The sequence below is a fragment of the Sinohyriopsis cumingii genome, unplaced genomic scaffold (assembly GCF_028554795.1).
Source record: "Sinohyriopsis cumingii isolate HCF-2022 unplaced genomic scaffold, ASM2855479v2 utg001473l, whole genome shotgun sequence".
In the NCBI taxonomy this organism is placed as follows: Eukaryota; Metazoa; Mollusca; class Bivalvia; order Unionida; family Unionidae; genus Sinohyriopsis; species Sinohyriopsis cumingii.
In genome coordinates, this window is record NW_028316004.1 from 179,209 (window position 1) to 204,749 (window position 25,541).

General features: G+C 35.2%; 1 protein-coding gene across 4 annotated transcripts in view; it reads right to left on the bottom strand.

The window, feature by feature from the left end:
• The window catches only part of LOC149772459 (uncharacterized), a 61,173-nt gene that overhangs the window by 5,939 nt on the left and 29,693 nt on the right, over nt 1-25,541 (bottom strand). The window contains exons 2-6 of one of the 4 annotated variants that reach the window (XR_016417696.1): nt 10,818-10,884; nt 9,853-9,936; nt 6,428-6,510; nt 3,055-3,303; nt 2,195-2,298 (exon numbers count right to left, since the gene is read on the bottom strand). The gene's annotated coding sequence lies outside the window, so the exon portion shown is untranslated. Of the gene's footprint in view, nt 1-2,194; nt 2,299-3,054; nt 3,304-6,427; nt 6,511-9,852; nt 9,937-10,817; nt 10,885-25,541 lie in introns of those variants that run through there. The other 3 variants (XR_016417697.1, XM_089947787.1, XM_089947788.1) reach the window with 3 other exon arrangements.

A 25,541-nucleotide genomic window follows, 5' to 3' on the forward strand; every position in this document is an offset into this window, starting at 1 on the left:
ATGAATCTTTCACCGAATTCAAACTACAAATATAATCATAAAAATAGCCGATCTGTTTTACTGATAGGGATAGTTCATCATACGATCTAGTGAGCAATCGAAGTCGTTGCCTTGTTCAATTGCATAACCTGCTGATCTCTGGTTCATTCCAATTCCACTGTAGCTGTTCTCTGTCCTTTCGCCTTTCCTTTTCCTTCCTTTCCTTCATTTCTCTCTAACCTTCCTACTATTTCGCCTCCCTTCGGCCCTCAAACTTTGCTTGGGTAAGTGGATATGTAAGCATGTAGATACACATATGCTTGGATACATCAATACGTAGGTACATCTGAGGATACGTCTGCGGATACGTCTGAAGAGTTATTGTCCCCTTTGAAAACAAAGAGTGAACAAAAAAATAATTCCTGTCGGTTATCCTACTGGGGATAGAACATTACTCCTCTCTCGTTATCAGATCTTACTATCGGTATTGAAACAGATACCAAAGGCTATTTAATCGGACCAAACATAGCAGACCAAAACAAACCTAGTTTCATAAAATTAATGTACTTCCTAAAAGCTAATTCCTCACTTCGCATTAACACACGAGACTTAGAAGTTCCGCTATCGTCTCAAATACACAAATGAATGAATGAAATAAATTCACTACCTCGCTTTACGTTATGATCAGTGAATACACACATTCAAGTCTTTAGCATACATGAAATCACACTGCATGGCTTAACAACGTTAAATATCAGTCAATACGTACTCAAGTCTTTATCATACTTGAAATTACATGAGATCGGTAAATTCACACGGATTCTCGTAACTCATATCAACTAAAGTAATACAGGAAATTCTTAGAACCTAATTGCTATAAAAACAAGACGACTAATTCAAACAATTCGACAACCTTATATAAAGAAGATTATTGTAAGAATTCATATATATATATATATATATATATATATATATATATATATATATATATATATATATATATATATATATATATATATATATATATATATTGAGAATTGATCGACGTATTTAAACAACTAAATTCATGCACATAGTATCAAATAATTCAAGCAAAACTTTATATTGGTAACAACAAATCTCATGAATTTGACGCAAATACCTGGTGTGCTTTCAAGCGTTGTTCGTTTATACCGCCAAAATTGTGTCCGTCGACCTTCCAGACATTCGGTTCCTTGGACAAATATTTTACGAGAGAATTTCTTACTCTCGAAGTCCCCTGTACCTTTACTCATGCAGCAAAGCTTAGACTAATTAGAACTTTCGATTGAGAGGGTGGGAATATTTACAGGTAGGAAATTTCGTGTGGGAAACACGCCCCTTATTTAGCGTAACCAATCAGGATAAAATATATGTACTGCCTTTTATAACTAGGTGCCAAAATTAGGGTCAACTTGACCTTCCATGTTTTCCACTAGCTGTTTTTGCAAATTTTCAATTTCGACAGTTCTAGTATGAAATCGAAGTTAGCACTGTCCCTAATAGTCCGTCTCGCGGTTAAGTAAACGAATGCTCAATTTAAATATCTCTGCCTCTACCAACCAGACATTACGAATCGCTGCAGTATAGCGCTTTAAGAAGCGCCTGTCCCCATAAATCTAATTAATCGTTCTCTGGCCCAAACTAATGTGCTTTTCGTAGATCGACATACCCCACCCCCACATGTACAAATGATACAATTATTCTACGTTTGTCATATTATTGCTGTATAATGCAAGGAATATATGGGTCAGATCTCTATTGTGTGCTGCTGAAAGAAAACACTGAAATAATCGCTGACGCTAAAAATGTTCCTTTAATCAGCAGAAACTGTTGTACTAACGGTTGTCTTTGTCGTTTATTTGCTGTATACAGACTTTAGGTCCTGTGTTACAGGATACAAATCCTAAACATGTAGTGTCTGTGTTATGAATATCAGTGTTCTCCCCTAGATTTGTTTTTATAGCAGCGGGGTAAGTGTGCGATAGTCACAAAATAAGTTTTATCATTGTAAAAGTGAAACAAAATCGATTAAATATTTTGTATATTTCCAAAAGCTATATGATGTTTTTATGCCAAAACCGATTTCAATCTTTGAATTTAAATAATAGGTATACGTCTTCTTTTGACATCCCCATATTAATACATATTTAAAGTCATAGTTCTTTTGACATCCCCATATTGATGCATTAAAGTCCTGCTGTAAATAGGGCCACAAAGTAACAGTGCCTCGTCTGTGAGTGCCTGCTTGTCGGAACACTTTTGCATCTTGTTCATCGCTGAAAAGGGACCTTTTACAGTCTGAAAGCAATGTAAGAAAAGTTAATCAATGGATGTTAGAAGGAAAAATATACGAGTTACAACCAAAAAGTGTTAATAATAACGACAGAATAATATAACATATTCCTTTTCACGAAGAACAATATAATAGTGTGTTTGCTTTGCTTTATTTCCTTCAGTGTCAGTGATTAAAATAGTGTTTAGATGTTTAAGCTGTTTTATTTACATGCTGTGGATAGCTGGTATAAGTTGTTTAATGTTGGAGAAATAATGCAAATAGAAATGAGGTAATAATCTACATGATTTATTTTACGGGATTTTTGGGGTTTAATTTAGATGTACAAATTGGTATTTTGCTTATTTGGAGAAATTCCAAGGGCATCATCCACATAGCTTATTTGGAGAAATTCCAAGGGCATTATCCACATAAGTTAGGAATTTTTGTTGGAGACCAGTCTATTATTTTTCCATTTTGGATATTTTTGTTGGAGACCATTTTATTCTTTATTCCTTTTTGGTTATTTTTTGTTGTTGTTCAGAATATGCTTTGTAAACATAAGAACAACTCATGAATGTCAAATGTATGTTTTGGAAATAAACAACAACGAAAATGATCGCAACAACAAAGCTGATACTACTACTATGGCTATAAAAACAAACAACAACAAAAACAGACTGTAAAAGTACTGTAAGCCTTTTACGCGATCCCACCCCAGCGCCCACCTCACCCATTGCTAAATAGATCCAACCCAAAAGCTAGCAATATCTAAGACTTACCATCTAATCCAACAATTTCCATCGAAGGACTGGAAATATCCCATTCAGTGTTGAACCTTTCTATCACTTTCGTTTCTTGGGATCTTTCTTTTCCGTCCTAGGAGAAATCCCGCTGTCTAAATCTGAATCCGTAAAACTCTCATCTATTTCGCCATGCGAACACGGGGCAAGCTGGGTAATTTTACTGTTCGTTTGTGTGGGGGAGAATGTTTGTTTTTACGGTTGTGCGTCCATTTTGCTGAATGAGCACTACGGATTTTACAAAAGAAGTAATACGTCGACATTTACGGAGCTGTAGTATAAACGACACTAGTATAACGCATATTACCATTACATCCTATTATAGAAACCTGAGCACGTATGTCAGTGCAAAGACCGAACCATCATTAAAGGCAGCGAATCGGCAGTCAGGCCAAGCCCAGGTACAAATAATAATGGCTAATCAAGTGAGTAATTATACTGGATTATATTAGTTATAAAGCATATAAACGGTTAGTAAATCAGTTATTTGAGTGACAGGGCTTTGAAATAAGCAATATAATTTTCATTTAAAGGCTAGCGGGAAATATGTAAAGGATATTTTCTTTTCCTACGTTAGTACCAGATATATTTCATCGTGTGGTACAAAAACATGATATTTTAAAGATTGGTGTAACAGAATTGTATAAACGTTTTTATACATTTACTCGGGTTTCGTTTTTTGTGTACAGCGATGCCCGAGGGTGATTTATGTATATTGTGTCGTATTTTGAAAAAGTGAGTTCGGTTCATTGTATGCCGCACGTGCGAAGTGCTTTCGATGGGAAGAACCGAATGCCTTCAGTGCACAGACGATATCTGTGTATAAATACATCGCCGTAGGTAAAGCTCTTTACATTACGGATAGTCTTGTCAGTCAGCGGTCAACTGTAAGGACTTGTATATCTTCATTTGTAGAGCTCTTCGGAATGTTCCGAGTGTTCGAATTGCTCCAAATGTCCGGAGTGTGTAGAGCTGTCTGGAGTGTCCAGAGTATCTAGGATGTCTAGAGTGACCAGAGTGTTCAAAGTTATTAGTGATCGGGGTCGACGTGGTACAAGCTGTAAAACCAACCACAGGAATTAACCGTAGCATCTGTGAAGCTGAACTGTCGCAGCCATGGAGCTTAAATAAAGTGTGCTGATGACGGAGTGATCTCCTTACATATAATCTTTTAGCCGTTGGCTAATTTTGGGGTTCGTAAAACCCATTGTATCTTTCGGGACTGTAAAGATAAGTTGTATATCTGTTCCTTTTTATCACCATAATTTCACGACCAGAATGAATTCATTTTACTACACGAGTAAAATGCTACAATGTTTACTACCTGAGTAAACTATATCCATCGTTTCATTGTCAAATCGTTGTGAACCATTCACCCCTTGTCTTTAGTATTTGATGAATTAATTTATTTGTATTTTCATCATTAAGTCTGTGCGTTCTTATTGTTAATTAAATCCAATATTTGGATTATACACACACGCACATTTTCATAGTTAATTGCTCATTCAAATAATTCATTATTAAACATTGAATTTATATCGTCGTCAAAAGTGTTATTTTGTGAATCCGGAAATCCCACCCGGTTATCTTATTACCGATGTTCAAGTGTTCGAAGTATGAATACAAGATGAAACATATCCGGTAGTAACGTAGGGAACGAACATTTACTTCTTATTATATACCAAAATTGCTCCAGAATAAAAATTTAGAAGATGAAGCTCACTCTTCGAAACAGCGCGTTCACCCCAACCCCTTTTCGTAAATTCGTCTCGCTTTTATTGCCTGATAATATAAATATACCTGACTTAAGAAAACGGCAGGATTGGGTTAACCTAATCTGTCAGAGAATTTACATTTTGTCATTTTGTAAATTATCTGACCCTATCTGAAAACAATGCAAGTCGAATTCAGAAAAACATCACGTAGGGTTAGTCGTTCTTGTCAGAGAAATAATGGAAATAACTTGAGAGACGCTAAAGGCATTCGGTAAAATTACTTTTTATCAAAGATTAATTTCCACTTCTGAAATGTAAGTAATTTTAATTATTTGTTCTAGCTTACAGTACTCGTTTTTGTTGTTGCATGTACAACATTTCTAGGCGTCGCATATCGAGATGGGAAATCATACATTTCCACATGTGGCAATATAAGGATTAAATTTTCCACATGCGTAAATATAGGAATGACAAAAAATTACAATTATTTCTCCAGTAAGCCTATATAATACATACTTAAGTATATAATAATAATAAAAGTATAACGGCATTGGTAAGTGTCATATCAGTGTGTTCATAAAGCGTCTCGGTCAGAAATCTAAGTGTATTGGGGGAATCAAGCGGACAACGGTCACGGGAGAACACTGAATACAACCATTTAATTATTCAGAACATGTCCTTATATTATCCAAGTTGCTAATTTCGGATGTATCCGCGTGATAGCTTCCTTCATACATGTACTCATAATCAAAAGATTATTTAATTGGTATGGAGTAAATGAAACGTGAGTTGAGTGCCGATTAATTTACTGCAATAAACGATACTAATGCTCAGTGATGTAGTGCATTTGTATGGATTACACACACTTGCACCAACAGAGACGATTAAATTATTCAGTTGGAATGACTGATTTAACGACCTCTGTTAAACAGTGCCGACCCTTTCGCGCTAAGGGGAAGTCGAAATGAAGTATACGTAATGTTTTTCTTCCATAGTCATGTTCCATATTATTATTTATTACAACGAGTTTACCGATAGAAACGCTGTCGATAAAGGAGAACATGCTTGTACAAAGCCAGTAATCTGTACTTGAAGAACACTTCCATAATGTGTAAGGGAGTTATTGTTAATGATATGTCGCGATATAACGCTCTCTCTCTCTCTCTCTCTCTCTCTCTCTCTCTCTCTCTCGTTTAAGTATAAACATTATATTCTTCATAACAATATTTAATTTCCCTTTCGCACCTGATAATGCGTGCGTGTTATTTGAAAGATAATAAGTATGACAACATAAAATAAGCATGACATCATTATTTTGAGTTCTTCCTTTTTCTTTGACGTTTAAGCTTATCGTGGACTTATTGCAGTTCTAAATATTTTACATTAGTAAATCAAAATATGAAATTATAAAGAAAAAAAGGAACATAACTAGGTTTTAACATTTTGTTTTCTTCTTCATATTTCACAAGATAAAAAAAAACTAAACAGTATTAAACAAGCTGAACAACTAGATCCATAAAAGATGGACACACTTACTGCCATAGAGTTACGCAAACAAAACCCAGAGAATATGGGATAGACAGGAGGGAAGGAAGGAAGTTAAAATAAAGAAGGGAAACTAGCTCAGAATAGCATACCAGGTGACGTGAACAAGATCAATTACACCGTCCTAATAGGTTCACAAGCTGAAAACCACATGGTTTCGGCTATATTAGTCATTCTGTGGAAAAATAAAATTTCATTCTTCAGTCTATTCAGCTCTTAATTTGTTTTGTTGCTGTTGTTGTTGTTTTCTTCCCCTGTTGAAACATGAGGTTAACAAATGCATAAACTGAACACGGTTAAAGCGGTGTTTCCCTTCACGAAACGTTCATTAACATAACTTTCCACTTCAATGGAACCACAATTACAGCTTACTTTCGGAATATCCTGCTAGTAACTGCTGTTCATAGTTCGTAATAAATGCTACTGTTTTAGAATATGTTCACAGCACCTGGACTAGTCACAGAAAGTATGAGTTGGATAACTTAATTTTAATCCGATGAGAAGTGATCCGGAACTTGTCGCATTTGTTAATGCACAATCCCAAGAGACTCGTGGTAAAACCTAAAAAAATATCTAATGTCCTGAAATTATTTTGTTATATATCAGTATCAAGCGAGATCTAAATTGACCCTCTAGCAATCAGTGCATCAATTGGTTATATAGAACGATGTAACAATGTACGACCTTGTTAGTTCAATGGCTTTACACTGATGTGTAATTATTTACATAATCATTTTGAAGAAAATGTTGGACAATTATTCCCATCGACCATGGCCTTCAACATTGAAATTTGTATTCTACCTAAGTGACATGAATACAGTTTCACGTTTCTTTATAAATTAGTATTATATACTTGTCTTCACGTGACCTCTGTTTAGTATCGACTATTTGTTACTTCAATAGGTTTACGGGTGTAATTGAACGATGACATGTGGTGAAGATATCTGAATATGTGCAGTGTTCCAACAAAACCTTCTCTTTGTTGAACATTATGATGATACCGTAAATAGGAATAATTGCATAAGCCGCTAGTTGATCTCAATGTTTATAGACGCGTTCAATGAGGAGGCAATATTTTTGTACACTTCAAAATGGCGATACAAAACAAGAGAAAGATGGATGACTTGCAGTTAATATTTAACCTATTTGACAAATATAACACTAAAGTCTAGTGTCTTCATTAATTTCGACGTTTTGTTGGTATTCTTTGGCATTACAAATCAACGTAATACATTTTTCGGCTGGAACTTGACGTATACATCATTTGCTGTGACCGTAATAAGTAACGCGTGTCGATTTAAAGGTTACTTACTCGGATTTACTTTGCGGAACAATAATAACTAAATCGCTCTTCCATTGATTTTCGATTCGTATTGGCCCGTTTTAATCGATGCTCGTGCTTTAAGCCGATAGACATTGTGACATTTATACAATGTTTAATTTTTTTTAAATGTACTTACTGTAGGAGACACTAAATCTAAATTAAACGAGAAATGGTCCGAATCAGGAGTTTAATGTTCAATGGTCCAGATCTCGTCCGTTTCAGCGGATGTCAAGAGAAATTAGCACTGGGCAATTTCTGCCAAATCCTCCCTACTTTAAGCAGTGTACGTGCGCTATATTCAGAACTATTTCAAAGAAAGACATTACAACCACACATCAGCTGCTTTGGTAAACATAAAGGGGCGCTCAATTTATGGAAGTTACTGGCAAACATTTTACAGCCTTTGGATGCAAATCACTGCGTCGAGCTCAGTCCTAGTCTATGTCTGATTTATGGAAAGGGACACGTGATATTCCAATAAAGCATGTGTGTGCAGACCCTAACATTGACATGAGTTATATGTATCTTCCAATAGAAATTCACAAAATGATGAAATATATCTACATGTTGCTAAGTTCGTAATCTCCTGCACAAGACCAATGCCTAAAATTTATATCAACTAATTAATTTTGTTACATTTTACAATAGTAATATACAGTACAGTATGACCTATGCACACTCTCTTACAAACCGCACACACACACACACAAACACACACACAGAGTACACTGATCTCTGAACCTTCCTCAACAAAACATGTTAGAATGTCCAACTTAAGAAATAATTGTAAATGTATGACCATCTTTTCTTCCAATTTGTATGTTCTATATTATCAATCAAATAATATATAAGGGGTAACTTATAATTTTCATTATGTGTAAAATCTATAAATATTTATATTCTGTCTTACCGGTATTCATATAAAGGAGTTTGAGAAAGTCACAGAATCTGTGGGTGGCCAGGATACCATAACCTACGCTCACTTACAAAACCGCACACAGGATTACCAGGCTACATCTGCAATACGTATGGCGTAGATCTTGTGGAGCCACGCGAGAATTGGGATTTGCTACAGGACTCACGGTACTAATTCAACTCCAATAGTAAACATATGGAAACACTATCATATTCAAAATTCATTAACTTAAAATTTCTGGGTGCTGATGATGAGATCTATAATTCTCCATGCACATCTAACCTTGGTGCAAGCTTATGTGTGGAGAACACCATATGAGCCGCGGCATTTTGTTTATCTACATGTGCATGAAACACATGTTATTGATTCTGCACCAAATGAATCAGGTGCTACTTTCATTGTTGAGTACTCCTGAGTCAAGCCTGTAAAAATACTAAAATTGCATAAACAGAAATTTGTCTACATTTTTTTTAAATTACAGATAGGATAAGCTCTCAAAAGATATTTTTACTAAAATTTTAATTTTCATTATTAACCAATTATGGATCACCAAACCCGTAAATACTCTATTATTTGTTCACCCATTTTAGACTGGTTCACAGTTCTTCCGTATAATTAGTACCGTGTGTCCTACAGGCCACACGTACTAATGGTATGGAAAAATGGGAACCAGCCTGGAAATGGGTTAGGCTGACCAGAATTAGTTAATAATGTAAGTTATGCTTTAGGAAAAAAAATTCATTTGAGAGCTTATTCTAGTTGTAAGTGAAACAAAATAGAGACATTTTATTGATGGAATTTCAGTTCTTTAACAGTCTTGAGTTTGGAACACTCATTGCTAAAATTAGCACCTAACTGTTTGGTGCGGAATTGAAAGCACATGTTTCAAACACATGCAGGTCCAGAAAATGCCGCTGCTCATATCGTTTCCTCTACACAGAAGCTGGCATCCAGGTTTCATCTATACTGATAAATATAGGTTTGATCATGAGCACTCCAAAATGTTAAGCTATTGAATTTTTAATATCATGGTGTTTGCATAGGTTTATTATGGGAACTAAATTAATATCATGGTGTTTGTGTAGGTTTACTATGGGAACTGAATTAATATAATGGTGTTTGCATAGGTTTACTATGGGAACTGAATTAGTACCGCGAGTCCTATATACACTGTACACTTGACGCGAGGGATAATTATTGAGATCAAAATAAAAGCACGCTCTATTAAATATGTGAGAAGAATAATAGGTTTAGATTTAAAGGTTAAACATACTTACATGCAGACAAGGGTGAACAGTATTTACTGTACTGTCAGCCAAAGATCAGTGGAAACTGTTTGCCCGAGTTGTCGTAGAGCTTAACTGATCAGAAAATAATATCGGTGTTACATATAGAAATAAGTATATATGATTGAAAATGGTCTTTCATTTTGTTTCGGTTTAAAAACGACGTTTTAGCGGACAATCTTAATCATTAATACAAGAGACACCATATGTACTTTTGTGTGTACACTATTCCTCTCGTTCATTTTTTTTTTTTTTTTGGTTTGTTGGCAATTATCTCAGAGTTTTTGGAACATTCTCTGTTACTACGCACTAGCACATTCTGTGGTCTAACTGCCATCTATATTTAAGTGTTTACAGTATTTTGTCCATCTGTTTTCGCGATTATGTGATATATATATATATATATATATATATATATATATATATATATATATATATATATATATATATATATATATATATATATATATATATATATATATAATTAATATAATATAATATAATTTTTGTCAAAACAGATATAGACGAACAGACAGTTAGACAGATATATGGACAGACTAAAAAATTGTAGCATGGAGAGGAAAATGAGATGGACTGATAGATATAAGTACCAAAACATCTGGACATCACTTATTTGATACTGACATTATGGTTTTCGATCGAAATTTAAGTCTTCTATTAATTTGATATATTTTGCAATTGATACAGACATATCCTTGTAGTTACGAAAAAAGATAAAATTACACTTGAACGGAATAACGTACTTCATACAACTGTAAATGGTACATACGCATAATACGCCGACAGATCTGGACCTATGTAGTTTGTAAGAAGTAATCGGTAGGAGAAAAAAAAAAACAATATAGGCCCTGGTCTGCCGACACGTCATGCGACGGCAAATAAGGGTCTATGTTGTTTGTACAAGGATTTGACTTATAAGTGAGTATGTACGATACCTGGAGATGTGAACTGAATAACTTAAAGGCTCCCATCGGTCAAAACTGCTCGCGTCGTTCCTCTTCTCTGCAACAACAAAAAGTTCTTTGTTAAGTCAATTCAACCTTCAGTTAGCAGATTTCAAGATTATAAATGACAAGAACGTACTTGCTAACTGTGTTTGAAGCAGCGTTTCCCTATGATACGTTTGTCAATTATTTTCTCTTTCAAATGGAACCGATATTGCACCTTACTTTCAGAATATCCAGAACTATCGGCGACTGTTCGTCCACATTATTACGGCCTCATAGTTTGTTCCCGTATCAAAAATATTCGAAGTTTTTAAGAGAGAAATTTAGTCTGTAATTACCTCTATTCATGCTGGGCAAGGGTCCATTTTGAGATTTGTTGCTTTCGTTAATATATAATCTCGATAAACGCACACTACACACTTCAGAGACGTCAGAACACATTGAAATTATTGGATGAATATTTGTATCAAGACAGACACAAATGAGGAGTCCTTTAAATTGTACTTCCGTTAAGGTACATACAACAGTGCAATATATGACCTTCTGAGAATTAACTACGTTTTTTTTTTTCTTCAATCATTTTACAAGATTGGACCATTTCTTTTCCGAGTTGTGTGTATGCGACATGAACAAACGTTTCAATTTTTCTAAACAGTAGAACTCTAAAATATGTCATATGAGCGGACTTCGTCGAAGCTCACTGTGACTAAGGGCGACCATAGAAAATGGTTGATTCGTGAGAAATTAGCGTTAGCTCAGTCCCTCACATATGTTCAGGGCTAAAGTTTGGCCAGATATTTTATAATTTTTGTTTCTTCAATAAGCATGTCTCCATAATGCCAAAGAGATATCTTTCACAGAAACAGAGTTACTAGTTTAACGTTTTACGTGTCCGGGAAAAAAGCATCAGAAATATTCACTATATCGTCGACTTATACACATGTTAGAAATCGAATGGTCAAGCTTCTACATGTTTCCTATGTAAAAAAAAAACATAAAATATATTAAGGGCAATTTCATACATTTTGAAATAAGGAAGAAATTAAGCGATAATGAATAGTTACAGGATCATGTCTGTCTAATCTTAAAGTAAGGTTGGCCAAAATAGACAATTTATGCAATGTCCAATCGGCCTACATGAAATATTGACTCCTTTTTCAATTTTCTTAATTGAACAGCTGAACGGAGGTCCATGAAATGTTCGTTGATATTAATGTACTACCAAAGAAAAGAGCTTTCAAAAAATGATTCAGCATTTGAAAATATAACATTTAAAATTCCCGTTGAAATTAATAGTAATTTTTTTATGACTGAGACGGTCAAATTCAAAGATGTAGCCAAGGACCATAGATTTAAACATGTAACTCGGGACTACAGATTTAGACACGTAACCAGGAACTACAGATTTAAACATGTATCCAAGTTTAAACATGTAACCAGGGACTACAGATTTAAACATGTAACCAGGGAATACATATTTTAACATGTAACCGGAACTATTGAGTCAGACATGTAACCAGTGACTATAGATTTAAATATATATCTAGGGATTACATAATCAAACATGCATTAAAGCGCTAAAGATTCACACCTGCTGATAGCACAAATTTCTCTCTCTCTCTCTCTCTCTCTCTCTCGCTCTATCGCCCTCTGTCGATGAAGACTCTCTATATTCTATGGTTTAATCCAAAGACAGTTGTTTTTGTGTTTGTTAGTTTTAACGGCAATTATAATAACTTATTGGCGTTATCATCCCTAGTAAATGGGAACTAAGAGTCTTTTCAAACAATACACTGAGGCAGCCGATTCAGGCTGCCATAAGCAGGTATCGATCTCGCTGCCTTTTGATTATGAGTCTGACGCTCTTACAATTAGCTATCGCTGTTCCCTGATTCAGAGACAATAAAAAATACTTGCTCATGAGGCCTGCAGAGATATAGATACTGACTTTCCATAGACATGACAATAAAGGTTCTACTTCTATTAACTGGACAGTTGACAAATAATTTAGTTTGAAAGCATGTATGCGCGTTTTATATTTGCATGGGATGGATTGATGATTGATGAAACAAAGGATGCTTCAATGCAAATTTGTTGATGTATGAAAAAAAGAGCAGCATAGAATATAAGGATAAAATTACCATCGGTGCCAGTGTATCCTTCTGCTACTTTGATGTGTTTAAGCTATTCAATGTATTATACTTAGTGTGTGTTTGTCTGTGTGTCTGTGTATGTGCGTGTGTGATTTGGATTTTTAACGTAGCTCTAACAAGTTTTCAGGCATACCGCTACGATGTTTGCAGTGTGACAGTTTATAATTATGTCTAGCACTGGGGCGACATGCTGCATACATTTAGCATCATGTCCCACCCAGTCACATTATTCTGACACCAGTCCGACCAGTCATAACACTAACCTCTAAATGCTGAGCCTAGCGAGGTAGCTATTTTACTATTTTTATAAGTCTTTGTTTTGACTCGACCGGGAATCGAACCCGCGACCTCCCGCATCCGAGGCGGACGCTCTAACCAATAGGCCACAGGAACGTTCATTATACTTGTGGAGCGATGATTATACTGGTTAAAAGAATTTAAATATTTTGAATCATATATGCATGATATGGTATTGTTTAGGATGAAAATCAAGGTTCTTGTTATTATGTGGGTGCCTTTGAGTATGTGGACCCCTTCTATTTCACATAGTGGAGGGAAAGAACGTAGATGATTGTACAAACAATATGAGGTTGTTTTTCTCGGCAGGACAATATACGAATGCAATATTAATATTATACTGACGTAGTTTAATTATTTAATTTATCTTTACCGACATAATTCATTTGGTATTCAAACGTACATCTTGTAAGTCTACAATCAAAATTGAATACAGCCGAATATTATTTTTAAATATTATAGATATAGCACAGAAAAAATGTTGAAGAATCGTGCTTCATCCAAACATTATTAAAAATTATATTTAGACAGACAAGAACGCTCAACCCTTCAATACAATATTTAGTCGTACAGGACAGTGTAATATTCATTTGTTGCTTAATGCATTCCTTATTTTTAGAATGTCTAAAAGTGCCTTTTTGAGATATGGTTGGTTTTAAGGTTCTTAATATACGTGTGAAGTATAGCCATTCAGTCTATACTATGGGCGAAGAAATGGGTGAAAACATGAGCATTTCTCACGCTGTTTGAACTTCATTAATCTTTTTTGTATAAAGTGTATCATTTGAGGTACTAACCAAGTAGCTACTCATATAATAGCCGTACAAAATGTAACCCTGAAAAGGCGTTGAATACTGGGATAATTGTGTGTGTGTGTGTGATTAGAATTTTTAATGTAGCTTTAAAAAATTCTTCCAGTCATATCGCTACGATGTCTGCAGTGTGGCAGTTTATAGTGATGTCTAGCACTGGGGCATCATGCCGTAGACATGGGGCATGATGTCCCACCCAGTCACATTATCCTGACACCTGGCCGACCAGTCCTAACACTAACCTCAAGCGAGGCAGCTGTTAGTAACATTTTTGTAAGTCTTTGGTATGATTCGGCCGGGGATCTAACCCACGACCTCCCGCTTCCGAGGCCACCGGAGCGGTGATAATGTTGTAGGAAAGGGCCAATCAAAATTACTCCCGTTTGGTTTAGTCCATCCGTTCACTGAGGTTAGGCTTGCGATTTCGCGTGGAATCCTATGACAGATTTCAATAGTTTTGCCTATTGACAGCCATCATATAAATAGAGTATATACATATGTGGGTAGATTTAAAGAAACAGTTCACTTGGAGACAGTATAAAATATTTCCTCTTCTAAAGTAAAATATTTCCTTATATTATTTCAGAAAGGCGATTTTGCCCCATTCTGTGCCAATGCGGTTGATATTGCCACAGAGGCGATATAGCTTTTATCGCTTTTATCACTACAATGGCGATATCATTTGTCCACACACTGGTGTATCTCAATGAGAGAATGAGAGAAAAATCCAGTCTCATATTAGTATCCTATATTACACCTGATGTATTCTAATTAGACTATTAGAGAAAAGTATTCAAGTCCAGTATCATGCAAGTATCCTATATTACACCGGTAATTAACATGACAAGTACAATGCTTGCACCTACCTTCGTCCATTACACGCATCACTTGCACACGAAATAAGTTTGATTTTTCATGAGTATGTTTGACTCCAGAATTTTTAATTCCACGTCCTTTGTGCACATATACAGTCATTTTGTAAATATTCACTTTGTTTCCTAGCAGGTACATCTGGACCACGAGACATAGCAGGTGCAAAGTTTACAACCGGAATAATGTTTCTGTTATATACTAAAACTCAAGGCCTTGTTGACTGACCTTGTGAAGTAAAAGACGGACTTACTCTAATCATTAATTGGAATTTAAACAAGGTTATAATCGACGTCCTCGTATCTTTCAACGTTCCTCTAACCACTTTTAGACATATACATTTTACCGCTGTTACGTGCCCTTCAAGGTTGTTTTAATTATTTCCAAGGCTGCTGTCTTGACTGAGAAACATTTCAAAATCTGATGTACATAATTAAAGCCACGATTACGTAGCAATACCAGCTTGATACAATGTTTGTCTATATTTCACTGGCATAGCTGTCTCATTAACCAAGCTCGTATGTATGTATGTATGTATGTATGTATGTATGCATGCATGTATGTATGTATGCATGTATGTATGTATGTATGTATGTATGTATGTATGCATGAACGCATGTCTGGCAGTTTGATTAAAATCAAGATTTACTTATTAGATATCGCGGGCACCGATACAAGGTCATGTTCTTTTGACACTGCGATTCACCAATCCATTGCACAGCTTTCAAATTTCTGAACGTGTTTTACGTCATCCGGAACATATTGTTACTAAGGTCAACTCTTCCCAACACGAAATGAAACGCAGAAGGTCAAAACGGTATGAAATTGTTTCGGTGTTTGTTAGATCTCTTTGATCTTGATTTGAATTAGATGTGCTTATATGTATGTCTGTCTTCGCTTATTTACCTTAAAATCATTTCAATAGTACATATATTTACTCTTATATACATTTTGTTTCTTTGCTGCTTCTTGGCACCAACTTAACATAATGGGTTTGATAAATATACGCAGCTTGCTTCACGGTGTTTCAGCTATATTTTGTTACGATGAAATTTCTTTAAAGATATATTTATCAAACTTCAAGTCAACCCGGATCTGTGATTATAACACTGTGTGCAAAGTAACGCATTCTACATGGAACTAAATCAACAAACTCGATCTATGATATATTTATATTTTGTTCATAATTATTTTAGGACCCAAGTTAAAACTGTCCTGTAAAATACGTATCATGTTTACAAAATGAATAGAGTTCAGTGATTAAAAACTTGTATAAATGATCTTTTAACCGATTATATTAAAACTCCTGTGAATTAATTTTTAAAACAAAATATCATATAAATATATGAGATATATTAAAACAATCAAGTACTATATTTATTTCTGAGAGACTTGACGAAACCTCGACTGTGTCTGTTTACAACTGCCCGAATTCTGTTAGGTAGTTGCCATGTTGTGTTTCATTATGGTAATATGTTTTGGGATAAACTACTATAAACTTAGGAATCAGTAATGTAGCGTTCCAATTATTGATAAATTTACATAGTATGCATTACAAATATTCAGGAAACAAAGGCAATAGAAACTATTTTTACATTTTTAAGACCATAAAGACATAAATGTTACTTACTCTGCCAAACTCTCCCCACGTTGAATATAATCATATTTCAGTTTTGAGGAATCTTCCAGAATGAAAATACACATTAAAACATTTTTCCAACAACAGACTGCTCTGTCATTAGAAGAAGAGCATAGTCTTCAAGACAATGGTCAAATTAATTTCCTAAATACGTAATCTTTATTAAATAAGTAGCCGACCCATGAATAGAGCACAATAAAATGTGAAAATATATAATAGCATTTCCGTGTTTAATAAACTGCTCAGTGAGTAATATAATTCGAGTATCACTTTCACGAAGACCATTCCGTATTTAAACAGGATGAAGAATGTTTACATTACTGTCTAACATGGATCAACGGAAGCTAGTTATTTCCATCGTGTTGGGCACCGGCTGACATATAGGTAAACCTTACTGTGAAAATATTGACTTGCACTCGCATGTAGTGGATAGTTAAATTTTAATTTTCAATGTCGAATCAGAATTATTTTACTAAATCGTTGAAATCGGAATAGACATAGAACTAACGTGTAGGTTGAATGATATTTCAGCTCTCCTCCCCTATTCCACCACCATCCTGTTCGTCAGCCACCTGTCGCCTTAAAATAATTTTAGTATATATTTGTTTTAGTTTTGAACAACGTAAATATAAACAAGACTTAGCACCACAATACAGCTGATCTAAAGGAACAAAGCAATTTGACATCATCTATTATAAAAAAATTATAAAAAATATAGCACACGCATATATATATATATATATATATATATATATATATATATATATATATATATATATATATATATATATATATATATATATATATATAACACAAAATTATAATATTATATTCTGTAGGTATTCTTAAAGAAGATAGAGTAGTACTGGTACAGCCTGGTATGCTTTCCTATGTCATTATTGACTTTTTTACTTTTGCTTAATTTCATCATAATTATCCATTACCTGTAATTGTCCTTTCTTCCTGTAGATTCCTAAATTTTCATTTCCCATCAATGTGTAAATTAAGGTTACATTATTACAATAGAACCATGCTGTATTGTTCCAAATGACTTACATTTATTAACGTTTGTAACAAGAAATGACCATTATTCGCTCTCTTTGGGTCGACATGGATATGTAGTTGAAATAGGTGCTTTAATGTGAAAATAATCGTGTAAAAAGCTTGTCTGTTTACCTTGTGCATAGGAGTCTTCTTTTCAATATATTCGTTGCTGAGATATATGCTACAAAAATACAGACTTACGACTGTGACTGATGCATGATTTCATATTGACTTGTGCTCCTTAAGTAAACACATACTACTGAAAGCAATCCAATAATTTAAAATACCATTGATAAAAATCGATTAAACGGTTATCTTTAGTGATCAACCATCTACGAAAATTGTATTTAATTGCAAAATCAAGTGCCTAGATCGACCAGATTTTAATACGTGGATAACTGTTGTATTTATTTTTATCAAGATGCCGTCTGTCTCTAAAAGAAACAGTTCTTAGGTGTTGTTGTTGTTGGGTTTAACGCCATTTTTCAGCACACGATTGGCTATACATGGCGGCCAGCATTATTGTTGGAGGAAGAATCCCGGAAAAACCCGGAAAGAACCACCGACCCACGAGAAGCTACTGGCAAGCTTTCTCACATACCCACATTGGCTGAATCTGAGACTCGAGCCCATGCAAACAGAGGTGAGAAGGCAGTGCTCCGTAACGGAGAGCGCTTTAGACCACTCGGCTACTCGGGGCCCCACAGTTCTGAGGTGTTAAATAGTTCTTATGTTGAAGAAGAATCGACGAATCCTCAGATTTCACCAATCTATCATCTGCTGTCAGTTAATTATTATTTACTAAAAATTATAATGGGTTGCTACCAGTCCTGAAGCCTGCTGTGCGAAGCTTCTATAACTTACATGATTTCTGCTGTCTTAGTATTTAGACACCTAGAGAATTTGCTCAGTATAACATGTATACATTCATTGTTTCATAACTTCATTATTTTGGACTAAAATTCCGTTACATTTTCACTATCAACCGAAAATATCGACAATAAGTGAGAGAAAACAATTAAAGAAAAAAAACGGTTTAAACATCAATGCATTCTGATGAATGGGAATGGTTCTCCGTTCTGTCGATTGGTCAGTTGTTTCTACAAAGGCTGTTGCCATAGACGTATAAGAAGCCTATTTCTGAGAGTTATGACAGCCTGGCTCGCTGTTTAGATCAGGGATCTCAAACTCAAACCACCTTGAGGGCCGTATGAGGCCATTTTCGATGGCCTAAGGACCGCACCACCTTTGCTATCTCTCATGGCACCTTATGATGCCAATCATTTTGCGGACCACAGGATACGGCTTGGCGGGCCGCATGCGGGCCGCGTGTTTGAGACGATAAGAAGTCCCCAACAGCTGTGAGAAGTTAATAACAATCAATACCAACTATTGTTGACACTTTATGAACTGAAAGAAAAAAGGAAAAATATTTTGCATTTTTCTACACTGTGTAGGGTAAGAAAATTTTATATTGATGTAGAGGAATTACTGTGGCTAAATAGGTAATAGTCGGTGTCATGGACCTTGCATGCTCGGCCCTGTCGACTTTTGTATAAATGTGAATCATAAAACTGTTTGAACAAATTGTTTAAACAATACGACAGATGTTTTAACAATTCTGAAATTTAACTGCGCTCTTTAACAAAGTTCTTCGTTAGTTAACAGTATTGAATAAATCCAGTTAAATTACTCCCCTATCACATCGGTGGATTGATGCGCAAGTGCATTGTCATGGAGTAGATCGATATCTCGAGCTCCGATGTGCGAACAAGTGGTCCAGAAGTGTCCAAAAACGTTTGGCAACATTTTGGAGGCAAAACAATGTTCAGTGACAGCAGCAGAGTCAGGCTTTTTGTACCTGGACAACCTGGAATTTTGCATCGAAAAATAATTACTATAAAAATGTCATGTGGTTTCTGAGCTTTTTAGCCGTTCCGAATTATGTTAGTTTCTGTTCAGTTGCATTCAAAATAGTAAATTCATGTTTCATCAACTATATCAATCTCATTAAAATGTCTTAGGTCGCTCTTTCCTTATTTGGCGAGTTTCAATCCTAGTCCGTGGTCAGTCGTCAACGAATGTGGGACACATCTTGCACAACCATTTATGAGCGTCAAATGATTCTTCATAAAACTGAAAACAGCTCATGAATTAATCCCCGTGATAAGTGAAATATAGTCGACAGTGTATCCGGCATCTTCATCAATTACTGCCTTCAAAGCAGCCACTTCACGCAAACCAATCACAGACAACGGTCTTCCAGAACGTGGGTCATCATCCATGGATTCACAACCATCTTTAAAACCACCTCAGAATTGTAGAATATAACAGAGAACTACATCTTTAATCTCTGTCCAAGTTAGCCCTAATATCGGAGTACCCTAATGGCACCTGGATTTTACTGTATGCTTTTTGCTCAGTAGTAAAAGTGTTCTCCTACATTTGTATGCCACTGTCATTTACCTATGTTACGTCACAATCTTATATTTGCAGGTGTCCTGCTTGCTGCACGCGCATCTTCCGTCATGTTATAGAACGTTGATTTGCCTATTGACGTGCATTAAATTTACTGACATGTACAAAGTATAACAAAAGTTACAAAACAAAACTCAGAACTTTTTAAATACGACACGTGACGGTAATATAAAATGCCAAACTTTTAGGAGGTGAATTGAAGTATACGCAGAACATATTCAAAGATTTTTTTTAAAAAAATGCATCTAAATAAAGTTCATACTTATTAAAAATTGTATGACCTTACCCAATTTTCTTTTCAACAGATCCAACCGGCGAAACGGTCATCAAAATGATAATCAACGTTGGGGACTTATAACCCGACAAAACATTAAATACCCCTCATTTATAGATGTAACAATATGAGCTGGAAAGAAAATGTATAATCACATTTTGATAAAAATTGTATCTATGTTTTAGAAACAACATGCTTTTTTTCCTGAATTATTTTAGTACAAAAAACTATTGCCAAGGCCATATTCAAGTTACATCTAGGTATCGGCAATATTAATATTTAGCATGTAGTCTTATGCGGTACGGCTCTGCTGAGTCCCGATGAGACAGAAAAAGTGACACGTGGCTAGCAGTAGCATGCCCTGGTGTTGAATATGTAGCAAGAACTTTGAAGAAATTATGTCAGTACAATTTGAATTGTATTATGCCAGCGGCGCAAACTATATCGATGAAAGAGATGGATACAATAGTCCACTGATGCAGGCAATAAACGATAAAAAAAAAAAATGGTGATCATTAAGAAATAAAAGTCTTTTATGGAAAATGTCACAAGAATTAACTAAATTGTAGAAAAAGGATCTTTATCTATTAAAGAACATATGTGTGTGCGATGTGTACAAAAGAGGTAAAATGTTTTCATAATAGCTGTTGAGAAACTCTGTAAACTTCGTATCGATAGTTGAAACACATCCTAATTAACTACAGCTTGTACCAAAACTGCATTTTTCTCAAGTTATTGTTAAAAATGAGACTCGATTTGATACATGTACTTGAGGTATACATATAAACACGTGATTCCAACACTGACGACTTTGCTAAGTTGCTGAAAGTCAACAATTTGTTTTCAACATATAATTCATGAGTCAAATATATAATTAAATATTTTCATAACTCCTCGTAAAATATAAATTAAAGTACTCTACGTGTCTCCAATTTGAAGCCAAAAAATTAAAATAAATAAGATATTGTTTGGAATTTCTTCATAGTGATTGTGACATATACATGTTTTCACGGAAAGGTTTAATATTACACATTAATGTACTTTATTTATTTAGGTATGTTTTTGAAATAAGAATTGAACGTGAAAATTGCACAATTACATGAAATGTTTTTTTTTATTATTGTGGAAAGTGTTGTCACTTTTTTCATTGTACATGTATCAAAATTATCATCTTAATTCATGAAAACTATTGAAAGCAAAGTACACTTTACCAAAGATCCCTCTGCAATCTTGCAATAAATTCACACAAAAAATATATTAAAAAACATACCAGACGATATATATAACGAATAATTTCACGACACTAACTTTCACGCTTTTTCTGTATATCCGTCCTTCTTCTTCATGCTATTATATGATCTGGTTTCTTCAAACTATTCGGATTTAGCTTGCGAGTGTTTTGCCTTCAATAACTACAAAGAATTTTTCCGTGTAATAAGAGCTAAGCTGATTGCTTTCTCTAATGCATATCACAAAAATATCTCCACTTTTAAAGAGACGAACTTTCACCTCATTTCACTACATTTCATAATCGAGAATTATTGCCAACGGCTGGTATACCAAAATAAAATACATTTGGTTTCGGATAAAAATAAATAATTGAAACTGTTTGGTTAATTTAGCGTGTAATTACCTTCATTTATATTCGGAACCGCTGTCTGGTGGGTTTTATTGCTTTCAATCGTGTAAAAGCTCTGAAGACACGACAAAAACTGTCGACACTCTGTATATCACACAAGCAATTAAGGCATGACCTCCACAACATGGTCCGACTTGTGTATGTATTGACTAGAGCCTAATCTGACGTTCTTGAAAACATTACTTCTTGTATCAATACAAGTAAAATCTATGACCTGCTATGCTGCGACCTTTTGTTTGTTGAATTCTGAAGCTTGCTGTTTGGATCGAGAACAAAAGACTAAGCGATTTACCCCTTCGATCGTAGCCGTCACTGTACAAATTTTGTGGTAGGAAAAACTGTTCCTGTTTAAATATTATCTTTTATAAATGCTCTTACACGCGTAAGCGCTAAGTACCAACTATACAAGGCGAAAATGTGTCAATATCTTCAATAATTGCTTTGTCCTGACAACTAGAATGTGTAATTTTCTAAAATGTCAAAGTCAAAATACAATATATTTATGTGTGGAACTTATCTAGTGATGTACTGTACAATGACAGTATAACAAGAGGATTGATTACAGGAAGACAAAGAAGAACAAAGACGAAGCAAGCCAAACAGAGCGAGGGAGCATCCACGTGGATGTTCGCTTTATCGATTATGTTTAAGTTTAAATTCTTTAAATATATTTAATACATTTACAACATTTGTTCATTTACAAGATTGGATCGTTTTCACCGGACAATGATTATATCTTCAAATGTGAATTTTCAACGGTCAACAGAATATTCAATATTTTTTGAGACTATTCGTGGTCCCATAAGGTTCACGTATTAATAACCTCCATCCAAACTAATACATTGAAAGATTGAAAGATTCAACATTTCCCCATGTGGTTAGTTCTTAGAACATTGCGAAAAGTTGTAAGTGCAATGAATAGAAGCTTTGGTAAGTTTATTATAGAAGAAAATGAAGGAGAAAAAAGATTTTGCAACACTTGTGATAGATTTGAGTTTATTTTTTTAAAAAAAGAAGTTACCATACAACTTTGCTGTAAGATTCCAGAAGCCTGTAAAGAAGCAACATTTATTACAAAGTTGTCTGATTGTAAACTTAGTACACGGACCAACTTGTCTACCAGGGGCTTCGTATACATGTTGGGGGAGCGCAGATGTATTCAGTCTACAGAGAAAACCCAAGGCTTGCAAAGCCATTGTGTTGCCGACCCTGCTGTATGGCTGAGAAACCTGGACGCGTCAAGAAGCTGAACCATTTTCAAACGAACTCCTCGAGGAAACTGAAGAGGATAATATGGCAGGATTGGGTCCCAGGCACTGAGGTTTTCACACGTGCAGGCATTCCATGCATCCACATTCCGCTGATGAAATCAGAATTGAGATGGGCAGGCCACCTCAACAAGATGTCAGAAGAGCGACTGCCAACGAGGATCTTCTACCGTGAATTGAAGGAGAAAAGCTATCTCAGGGTGGTCAGAAGAAATGCTTCAAAGATTCCCTCAAGTCATCCTTGATACACTTCAACATTGACCACGAGTCTTTGGAAGATCTCATACAGGATTGCTCCACCTGACGGAGTCTCATTCACACTGAAGTGACAGATCTGGAACTCAGGAGAACTGCACAGGCAGTGCAGAAGCACGAGCAGCATAAATCTCAGAACTGCAGCACATCCTCTATTGGTCCAACAAACCAAGGCGTCATCTCGCGTCAGATGTGCAACAGTTCAGAGCATAACTTGGCCAGACACTCACGTATTCACAGAAACAAATCCAGTCAGTGGTGTCATGGTCATCTTCGAACTCGAAGGACGAGCACCAACAACAAAGAACTGTCAGGAACTACATATTACTGGTCTTTTCATAAAAAGTGTCATCTACTGCGTTCTAAACGAGAATCTTGTACATGAATCAAGAAAGGTATATTTAAAACATCAGTGTGTAGTTTTTAAAAAATACTGCCAGTATTTATTTGTTGACAAGATCAGTTCACTTGATATGATATATTTTGTAGATTAGGATATATTCAGATTTACAAAGTCTGTTTTAATGTATTCATCTACCAATCACTGCAATGACATAGTAGATCGACTTAAACGGGCATGTGTACTAATGCATACTCCGTGAGCTCTGGAAGACTCACTTTGGTGGCAGCAGGTACATGCACTTTTTTAAACACTACTGCGAAATCTTTCACCTGCATGGATTCTTCCCATAGGAGACTGCTGTTTGACATTCCTATCTGACCGATGGAACAGAGCTTCCTGACCCCATTGGAATTCGAAACTGTGCCTTCTGCAGTCAGTGGTCAATGTGCCAACCACTAGACCACCACCTCCTCTAATTATATCGAAAGTCACCTTTTGTTAATGTATTTGCATACTTTAAATTTCGAGTGATAGCTGAGATGTAAAATTATTGACACACATGAATGCACCATAGACTATTTAGCTCAACCTTTGACATCGCCATCAAACTGAGGCGGAACTAAAAGTATATATTTATCTTCCTGTTTTATTAATGTCTTATCGTAAACTGCATACACGATCAGTAGATGAAAGTATTCGACACCGTTCTAGATGTGAATAATGCAATGCGTAAGAATCATTAAAACAAACAAAAAGTAGAAAACATTCTGCGATTTCTCAGAGTCATTAGATGATGAAACACTGATTATGTCATAAAAATGTCCCTATGTAAAAGTCCCAGTGACTCTCAGCTGCTAAAATAATTGATAAAATTGTGTAATTTTATGTAAAATCACGTGCAAGAGATGTTTCTATTGGAAAATTGGTGAACAATCAAGACGGGTCGTGAGTCTTTATTACAAATATTGGTAACTCGTAGTGTTCACACTGAACATTTGCAAATTTATTTGGTCTCTCTGTCCATTCAAGAAGCCTTACGAATTTGTATAAAGATGCTCCTTTCCATAAAAGTTACAATATTGTTAATCTAGTGATCGATACAGATGCTTAATCCCTATTTCCGCATAAATAACGACCATAAACTAACATCATTACCACAAAATATTTCAATACCATGACTTCTAGTTACACGGAGAGAGTGAAGAAGATTCACTCAAAATGTATATTTTAAATGAAGTTTCCACTTCCACTAAACAATAGTCATGGAATAGTGCTTATTAGTGGTCCTTTGCCTTTAGAACGTGGTATCCAGATAGTATATTCGTTCAGCCCGTCGTTCGTGGAGTCATGCTTAACTTGTATAAACGCAGTTATAAGTTCTCTCATAGCATCACAAGGATATAAGTGACAATAAACAGTAATGTAATAACAATGTAGATAATCGGTACATAGTATTGCAGTTACGTACAAACATACAACAGGCTGACTTCGGGTGCATAACAATGATACATTGTACAGATTCATCGATCTCAGGAGAGAACGATTTAGATTAAACAAGCCTGCCAACAGGATAGCAGCATATTTACTCATGCGTGTGTCATATTAGTTTTACAATCAAAATTTGGATTTTGTATGGATGT